This window comes from Notolabrus celidotus, chromosome 5, assembly GCF_009762535.1.
Source record: "Notolabrus celidotus isolate fNotCel1 chromosome 5, fNotCel1.pri, whole genome shotgun sequence".
NCBI lineage: Eukaryota > Metazoa > Chordata > Actinopteri > Labriformes > Labridae > Notolabrus > Notolabrus celidotus.
The window spans coordinates 22,443,714-22,454,158 of record NC_048276.1 but is presented as its reverse complement, the minus strand read 5'-3'; positions in this window follow the sequence as shown (position 1 = coordinate 22,454,158).

The following is a 10,445-nucleotide window of genomic DNA, read 5'->3' as shown; positions in this document are numbered from 1 at the left end:
GACAGAGATGCAAATCATCACTTTCAGGCTCTATTGTTTCCATTGTGGTTTGGTTAATGAGTAATTTCTAAGAACAAGTGTAGTCTGTGGGTCTGCTGTTTGGCTGATCTGCCTTCCTTGTCAATTATTTGCCATAATACCGCCAATACACCAGGGTTTATAGAAGCCACTTTGAAGTTTAAGTAAAACACATGATCCCAGTATGACTAGGGACTCAGAGTTTTTTGAAACAGTGGATCTATTTTCACTATTTCGCACAAGTTTAAGGAGAAAGAGGATTCAACGCTTTCAAAACCAAACTTTACTCATACATTGTGTTGACATGAAGCCACCTTATCTCTAGCACTGACAGCCCCTCTGATTGTACTTTTTAAAGAGACAGGTCCTCTTCCTGTGAGCTGTAACAGCAGATGCCTCCCTGACAAAGCCCTGATTGTTGGTGTTCAGCTCCCTGTGAAAGGAGCATCTCCATGTCCCCGCTCAGCTGCTGAGCAAACGGATCTGTCTCCGCTGTGGGCCGCTGGCAGCAACAGCATTCAGAGGCCTCGCTGGAGCCATGTGCAGCACAGAAGCTCACCAACATCATGACATACCTCCTAAAGCTGTGTTTTATTTATTTACACTCTGGAAGTAAAAGTGGACGCTGATGGAGTTTAAATCTAAGGTGCTGCCGGTGAGTTTGAGCATGAAGAACACATCCTCCACGTTTAAGCAAAACAAGGTATTGCCATAATTGACCCGTGCTCCAGGTTTCCTGCTGGAAGTCAAGGTTCTGCATTGATGTAAGACCCGTGGCACTCGGTAATCATGTCCATACACAGCCAGGATTTAACTATACTCTGGAGGGGAAGACATAGGGCTTAAGTGGATTTTATTTCAAGGTTCTCTGTCAGGGAAAATTGGCAGCACAGAGCAGGACTCAGATACTCTTTGTATAACTACAGAAACTTTTGGTTTTAATTATTCAGATATCTACTTGATTGTATTTCCTGAAAATGCTTAAAACTATACATGACATATCTGCGATGAGTGAGTCTTACCTCTGAGGTTGTTAGAAGATCTGACCGTCAGTGATTACAATTTATTTTTTATCATTACTTCTGTATCTCATTTTCTGAAATTACTCAAAACAAATGCTCCCTTCTTGGACCTTTGTGAATGTGTCCATTAATTTGGTCCTGGAGCACTTCCATAGAGCACCGTGCACACCGCTTGGAACCTCAAATGCTTTTGTAATCCTTAAAGCAGTGAGCTTTAATCATTATATGGGATGCCTGTGCTCTCACGCCTCCCCTAACCACAATCTAAAGGGCTAAATTCATAAGAACCAGATGTATCTGCACAATCTATCTATTGTATGTTTAGAGTCCTGCAGCCAGGTTGGTGCCTGTCCTTGTAATTGCTCTTCAGATGTTTATCATAAGGTGCTTGTGATTAGAGATCTGTGAATGAATGAAAGCACCCCAGACTCTGCTGAAGTCATCACCCCACTCACACGGTTCACCTCGACACCTTTTACTCCTCTCCAGCAACACCTCCTCAGATGCAGTGATATAGCTTCATTCAGAGTGATAGAGTACCTGCGTGAGCTCTGCCGCTGGAAGAAATGTCTCTTTTTGGTTGATTTTTATTGATGTATGACTCAGTTTTAGTGCACAGATTGGACCAGAAGATGAGCAGGGAGACACAAATCCTGCAACTGCTGCGAGACAATAAATAAAAAAAAATCAATCACAAATATATTAATGGCAAATGTTCTGATTCACGTCCTTAAGTGCAGCTCGGCATCTCTACAAATTAATAGATGACAAGGAGTTAGCAGAGGTTTTTCTCATTGTTACTTGTTGTAATTTTCAATTTAGACTTCTTGTACACTCTGTCAGACTGAAGTCAGCCTTTTGAAAGTCTGACTTCAGTCTGACAGAGTAAGATTTGGGGTCACAACTTAAAAGACTAGACACAGGTAAAGATGTGGGGTTGAGGCTGGTTTTCAGACTTTCAGGAGATTCCTTAACTTTTGTTATGGGCTTCAAGTGGATAGTTGAGGAACTGCAGTATTTTACATTGCGTCATTTGCTTAATGTTTCAACATGTGGAGATTGTCGCTTGCTTTCCATTCAAGTGTTGTCAGGACAATTAAAAAATGAGTGTGTGAAAATTCAAGTTCTCCCTCAACAATAACCAGGACATCAGAGAAGTTATCCTGTGGATTTAACAGACTTGATGTCATAACTTATTACCAAGAGACATGGTGAACCAAAGTACTGTATGTGTTGGTTTTATTTTCAAAAGCTTGTATTATGTCATGCATCACTTATACATTTTTGTCCCATATTTCACTTCATATACATTATTACTTAGTATTTTTGTCAGTATGTTTTGTTTATGACATCCACACGCAGCTTGAGGCTCATTCACACCAAAACTGGGAAAAGAAAAACATCCCTAAAACAATAGGAACATTACAGAGGCACATAAATGCAGCAACAGCACTGTACACGGCTTTCCCTTTTTCCAGCTTGGTTTGATGATAAGGAAATTGTGCAATTTTTTGTGACCCAGTTCAAGATTCAAGATTCAAGAAAGCTTTATTGTCAAGTGAGCTTGCACACACAAGTAATTTGACATGGTGAATGCAACACTGGTACTTAACAACAAGACAGTAAGGACAATAAATATAGAAACCTAAACACAAATCCGAGAATTACATTCTGAGAAATAACATGTTATGCATCTTCTTTTATAGCATCTATGTTGTTGCCTTTTTTCCCCCAAAGTTTTGTTTTTGGGCATTTTTGCCTTTATTGATCGGAAACCTGTAGAAAGATGGGAAATGTGGGGAGTGGAAAGCCCAGCCAGCGACCACTGTGATGAGGACTACAGCCTCCATAGGGCGAATGCAAAAAGCACTGAGACAACCAGCACTCCGTCCATGTTGTTTCTTAAAACTTGGGAACACACCAAAGTTGGAAGAATGACTTTCCAACTTGAAAACAAAAAACATCCGAAGGGTTTTAACTGCAGAGCTAATTATTGTCGTCCTGACAGCAAGCTAGCTTTCAACCGCGGCATCACAATCATTCAGGACACAGTGACAGCAGCCATCCCAGGAGGGCCCTACATGTGGTTTGATGCTCTCTGTTTGGGTCTGGAAAATGTGCATCTATTTGATGCTGTAGGCTATTCTCTGATGTTCACCTTCTTTATGTGCCAAGGCTAGAGACTTCTAATAATATGAAACATTTTTGACTTCCACAGAACGCCAGGATGAAAAAAGTCTAACTCATATTAAGCATATAAGCTCATATTGACCCCCATAACTGTGAGAATAGTTTTATTGTATTGAGGTGGATTGTTGTGTCTTTGCACACACAGATGCATTCCTTTTCTCTTCAATGAGTGAGAAAGTGCGCAACCATTCTGATTATCCTTTTAGCATGAGGCCAGGGTCTCATCACACCCTGCAGGTATCCTAATTTACATAACCACCCATTCAATAATCATTGTTCTGCTGATTACCTGTCTACCAACTACATACATGAATAAGTTGACGCAAAATATTGATTTGATAATGATTTATCAATTTAAAAAATGATTTATTTACACAGCTGAAAAAAATGCCCCTAAAAATGCTCTCACATGTTCTGCTGCCATTGCTTTGATTGCAGGACATGGTGCTGCTCCACTTTCCCCTATCAGAGATGGTTAGGGTCCAGTAGCTCCTCAGGCTGCTCTAACATCTGTGCTCGCTAACTGTCATTATGTCCCTGCTCTCAAGACCAGCCTAAGACGATGTTGACGATTTTGTCAACAGGCAGAGGTGAAATGTGTCTGACTCATTTTTCAACCCAATAATTTGACTTGTGTGATCAGGTTGTCTGTGGCGTTACTTGTGCTGTTGAGAATTAATCATTGTTTTTATAGGGTTCCAACCAATCAGAATCAAGAATCTAACACCGCCAGGTAATCATTTTAATTCATGTGTGTTGTGTTCGCTGAAGACACACTTTTTTTTTCTGACTCAACTTTTTTTTTAACCCTCCTGTTAGGCAATATATGCCTTCGTAATCAGCTAAATGCAGCATAAAAAAATCTGGGCAGCATGTGACAGAGGAGGTGTCATGATTGTATTTATATTTAGGACTTGCCAATGTACATTAAAAAAGTTTTAACATTAATTTTAATGGAAACGAGTCAGTTATCCTCATTGAACCATAATCTGTGAGAATTGAAGAACACCAATGGACTAAATCTTGATTTAAATGGTTAGTAATGGAGTTCAAAATTAGATTAAAAAATTCTGACACTTTTGGATAGTTCAGTATGCTCTGGGTCAAATTGACCCAGGAACATTATTGCTGTTCCAGAGAAATGTACATAACAGGAGGGTTAAATGTGGACACGAAAATAAAAAAAGGCTTTTGCTTGGTATGATGTTGACATTTCTTCAGAATCTGATCTACTGGACTGGTTTTGTCTTGTGTGCTTTTAATGAGGCATTATTATTTAAATGTCTGTTTTGTAACCATTTAAAAACTTCTCACGGCATGTTTAAACTGAAAAATCAAGACATTGAAGGGGCATTGCACCTCTGAAATCCTGTATATTCCTCTTACTTTAGAAAATTGTCTGTGATGGTGAAACCATTTAAATAGTTGTTTGGTGTGAAGCTGGCGTCGGTGAACAGAAGTCCATGAATAGAAACAAGTGTTGATGTAGGGGAAACAACAACCTTTTCTTTCTGGGTGGATTTCCCCTTTACAGCATGTTTTCGTTGGGAGCTGTTTTTCATACAGTGAACTGGCTCATTTAGCTCCGATTTATGATGTTCTGGTGATATGACAGATGTGTAATGTACTTAATTAGTTTTGTTACTGGAATCCACTCCTCTCTAGCCCAAACTGCAGAAAACATTTACACTCTGCGTTCAAAGCAGAACAGCCGCAGTGATTTTTGTTGTTCTGCAGCACTGGTGACCTCCTGGACACTCAGCTCCTGGAGGACCACATGACGTGTTCAAAAGTGCCACCCATCTGTCACTTGAAAGGGCCCGGTCCTCAAAGCACAATAGAGACAGAGGTTATAAACAAATGGTTTACAGAAGACATGGGTGCAGTCAGACAGATTGGACAGAGCTTGTTGTTTCTGCAGCGGTTCCCACTGAGAGCTAGCAGCTTCACAGGAGGAGCCGCTGAGCATGATGGGATTCTCACATGGCTGATTCAAAGCTGTCACCGTCCATCTACTTGATCTGATCTGTCTGCTTTACCCTTCAGGAATGCTGTGAATATAATCCATAATGTTCTTGTTATTCATCAATAATCAGCTGGCAGCAGAGCCATGCACCCTGCTGGAGATAAGAGACACAATGAGCACTAACCGTGAACTGGCTTCGGTTCACTGATTGTTTCCATTTGAAAAGTCTCTTTTAAGTTTAGGCTTTATTGTTTTTTATGAAGGCCGTTCATCAAACTCTGGTTTTGATATTGATTGGATGATTATCTCTGGTCAGATGGGTTCAGACGGTAATAAAGAACAGACAGAAATGAGATGAAACCTTTATTAGTTTATCGTTGTGGTCTGTACATTTGAGTTGTTTAAATGAAAGGGAGCAGATTTTAAAATGAAAACAGGAGAGCTCTCTTTGAGTGTAATAAATTAAACATTTATCAGTTTATAACTGTGGTTTGCATAGTTTAGTTGGTTTGAAATTAAAACAATGAGTGAGCTTTTGTGAGCATTTATATGACTGTAATAAGAGCTAAACCTTTATAGTTTGTGGTTTGCATTTTTCAGTTATTTTAATCTGGCAAATTAAAAAGGACTCGATTTAAAAACGAAAACAGACTGATCATCTTCAACAAATACTTTTTCTGATTTCAATAAGTTAAACATGTATGAGTTCATAGCTGTGGTTTGCATGTTTCACTTGTTTTAAAAAGAAAAGGATTAGATTAAAAATGAAAACATGACAGTGAACTCTGGTGAACATTTCGTCTGATTGTGCCAAGATTGAAACATTTATGACATTGCATATTTTTGTTGTTTCTAATATGACAAAATAAAAGAAAACAGATAAAAAAAATTACAACACGATTCTACACTTTTATGAATATTTTTTCTGTTGAGTGCTTTTTACTTTGTCATTCTTGTCTTTTTAATCTGAAGAATAAAAGGATCAAGATTCAACAAAGAATCACATGACAATGAGCTTCTGTGAACATTCTGTCTGATGTTGCCAGGAGTTAAACATTATCACTCCATAACCACTCCAATCCTGTTCAAGTTGTTTTAAATCTGATGAAATAAGAGAAGATTAAAAACATAAACACACCACAGAGCGCTTTTGTGAATAAGTCGTGTGATTGCAAAAAGTGAGACATTTATCAGTTTATTACTGAGGTTTTCATGCTTCTGTTGTTTGAAAAATGAAAAATGAAAAAGATTAGATAAAAATGAAAACACTACCATGTGTTGATGTGAATATTTTATTTAAATTAAATGAGAGTTCGACATTTATCAGATTTGCTTTTATTATAGTAAGCATAATTGAGTACTTTTAAATACAATGAAACGACTAGATTAGAAATTGAAAACATGCTGGATGCTTTAGTGAACTTTGTCTGATTGCGTTATAAATGTTAAGATTTTTTTGTTGATTTAAGTATATTTATTGAATTTCACCTTTGTTTCAGCAGGTATATTCCAACTGAGATACAAATTTCTTATTTACATGAGAGTCCTGGCCGAGACTTCATCAACAAAAGTTTCATACAACAGACAATCACAAGTAAACATTACATCAATCAATAGATTATCAACTCTGTCTTCCTTTAAATCATCTTACAGTTCTAACCACATGATAAACAGCAAACATTTATTTTCTTTGACATTTATTGATAGGGTAGCTTTCAAATCAAGATTACAAAGGGCGTCACCAAGGCAGGTCATAAAATCATCAGGCTTTGTAATGAAGCACGTTGATACAGTTTAGGCAACAAGGAGATAAAAAATGTTTAAAAGACAAAAAATACAACAGAAAGAATTAAAGTAACATCAGGAGGCTCGGCGTTCAAAGTCTTTTTTTTCTTCACCTCTCATTTCTTTTCAGCCTGATCGAGTTTACGTATCCTGATGGGATCATGGGAGTATTTTCAGCGGTATAATCGTTACCCTGCACCCACTCAGCCGCTGATCCTCATGGGTGAAAGCTGAGCTTCCTTGCTCCCTCCTCAGTGAGCTTCCACCGTTGTGATACTGGAGGACAATGACTCAATGCTGTGGGCCAGAGGACTGTGTTCATTCAGAGCCGGGCTAACTTTGCGCCTCATTCAGCTGAATTAAATAACCGTGTATTTTCCCTACACAGTTTAACTTAACATTTTTACAGAACAAGATTTGTGATATACAGTTTGCTCATAAAAGCAGATAAATAACTGTTTCTGTTTATGTGCATTTACATTTTGGGTTCCTGAAATACTTCTCTGTGGTTATGATGTCCCATCATTTAAAGGGATGATCTTATTTAGTGGTCAAACTCATTTAAAAATAAACTTGCAGCTCAGACTCAAACCACATCTGGATTAAACAATAGTGGGTTGAATTAAAAAGAAACAAGAATAAAATACAAGCGTCAGATACTTGGAGATGTTTTTAATGTAAATATAGCTGGACATCTTTTCATCTGTTTGAGCCACGATCCCAGCATGTCCAGAGCTGATTATTGTGACAGTTTAAAAGCAGAGAGTAACGTTATCTCCATAAAGCTGCTTCTCATCCTGTACAAGGATTATCCATCATAACTCAGCTCTCATTCGGCTCCTCTGTGACATGAGTTATTTCACTATCATGAACTCCAGCGGCTTGTTGATCCCCCTCTGTCTGCTTCAGAGGGTGTCTTCGCCCTCTGTGTTGCTTGGCAGGTGAGACATGGAGATCAAGGGACTGCGTGTTGATCCTGAAGCTCAGGAATGGAGAGCCTGGGTGTAAAAGTCTCTCTGTAGACGGGCCCGGTCCTGCTGGAAGCTCCTCAACTCCCACACACGCTCCGACCTGTGCCCGTTCACAGTTGACTGCCATGTAAAACACGAGGAGTCTGCACCATTCAAGATACTTAACAGAACAAACCTCGTATGGTCTCTGTCATTTTTGGTATCAAATCTGAGGACGATCATCCTCTGGGGGTGCAGTCATGCTGCAACGCCAATGTCACGCTTTCAGCCAGAGAACTTTCAGGGAGCAATTGGAAGCAGGCTGACTGTGCCCTGTTGAAGGCCCTGGAATCCAGAATCAATAAAAGCCTTGTAGCTACTAAATTAAAGGTCTTATAGTTTTACAAATAAACATCCTAATGCGTTAATTCAGATCTAATCCAGATTAAAGTGTTGTTTAAGTTTTCCAAACTGTCCTGCAAGAGTGTCACAAGGAGTTGTTAGCCCCAAAGAAAACATATGACATATGATATGCACCATCACAGCTCAAGCCAACCCTGCACCATTTCAATAACAACATCTCCATTCCGCTTATGACTCATTAAAATCTTTTAATGATCATAACTTTGTTTTACACGGAAAATCAGGGATATAAAAAACTGTTTTTTAACAACATCTGCAGTTCTTTCTTCAATTTGGTCAACATCTCTTTCTCTCAGCTCCTTGTCTGTTTGAACATCCGTCGTTTGTTTCTGCACTGTTCCCTCCTCTTTCCTTCTTTTCTCTGTTGGTGACTTGTCAGCCATTAACCGCATGTGCTATTTCATGAAAACAATAACCCTCTTAGGTCGTCAAAGTTTGAAAATGGGACTGTTTCCACTTCCACTTTTAGTATTTCTGAATCGACCGAAAGCGATGTCCTAAGGAAGAATACCAGGTCATTATATGTGCCGTTCTTTTTACGTGTGTACAGCCAGGAAGATGCCAATCAAATGTGGTCACACCTCCACAGTTCTGAGACTTAACTTCACCTTAATGCACTTGACCCGAGTATTAGTCTGTTAACACTAAACCTTATCTCTAAATGTTTACCTCTCTGTGCTGGTATCATCTGGCACATTCCTGTACAACTCTTTTATTACACTATGACCTTCTCTACATATTTTGTATTAAACTGATTTTTTTTTATTTAGGCTCACACACACACACACACACACACACACACACACACACACACACACACACACACACACACACACACACACACACACACACACACACACACACACACACACACACACACACAGAGAGAGAGAGAAGCTAAAAATACAAGATATGCTCTTCTCTTGAGGAATTAAGGAGAACTTCAGTAACATATGGCAACCATCTTTTACATTTAAGCTGCTGTGAGGCTGTTGGGTTGTTTATCTTTTAGCATGCACTGTATGAACTGCTTTCTCTTAACAGTGCAGATGTACAAACACAAAAGCATTATGTTTTTATGTTTGTTTTTATTATCTTTTTTCTTCCTTCATAGTGTTACTTAAGTGAGTATTTCCTGTCTATAATTATTAGAAGGGTATTTTTTTTGTGTAAAATGTCAAAACAGATTTTTGATGGTTTGCAAATCATTCAAACCATCATTTCAACCCTTTAATTGACTGAAAACGGAGCAAAGACAACATATGACATGTTGACTGTTGAGTGTTTTTTGTCTGTTTGTTAGTGTTTGTGTTGTTTATCGACAAGCCGGTACACTGCAAACTAAACTGCCCTCTGGGATTAATAAAGTTATCTGAATCTGAATCTGAATCTGAATCTGAATATCAAATGTAGAAACTGAGAAACCAAACCAATATTATTTTAAAAAATATATATACAATTTTGAATGTAACGCCAGCAACATGTTTCAGGAAGAATTGGCACAAAAAAACCCCTCATTTTTTAAATTTAAAAAACAAACAAAACAAATCTGGAGGAACATCTCCCAACTAATGAGGTTAATTTGCAACAGGTTAGAAACATGACTGTTTACAAAAAGAGCACTCCAGAGAGGCTGAGGCTAAAAGTGAAGATTTGAAGAGGTTCACCACTCTGTGAGAGACTGTGTTAGCAAATTAATATTCAACAATTCCAGAATAATGTTCCTCAGTGTGAAATTTTAAAGACTTTTTGTATTTCATCAACAACAGTATATAATGTTATCTAAAGATTCAGAGAATCTGGCATAATTGCTGTGCCGTACAAGGCCGGAAAACCAGTTCTGGATGGTTGTAATCTGTCGGCCCTCAAGCAGCTCTGCATTAAAAAAAAAACATAACTCTGCCAAAAAGCATTGTCTGTGAACACAGTACACTGCTGCATCCACAAATGCAGGTTTGCTGTACCATGCAAACAGGAAACCATATATATAAAAACATGATCCAGAAATGCCAGCGACGCCTCTGCAGCTGAAATCCTATATCAAGTGAGAACGAACAACATCTCTCAGGAAACTTGTCTCCTCGGTTTTCA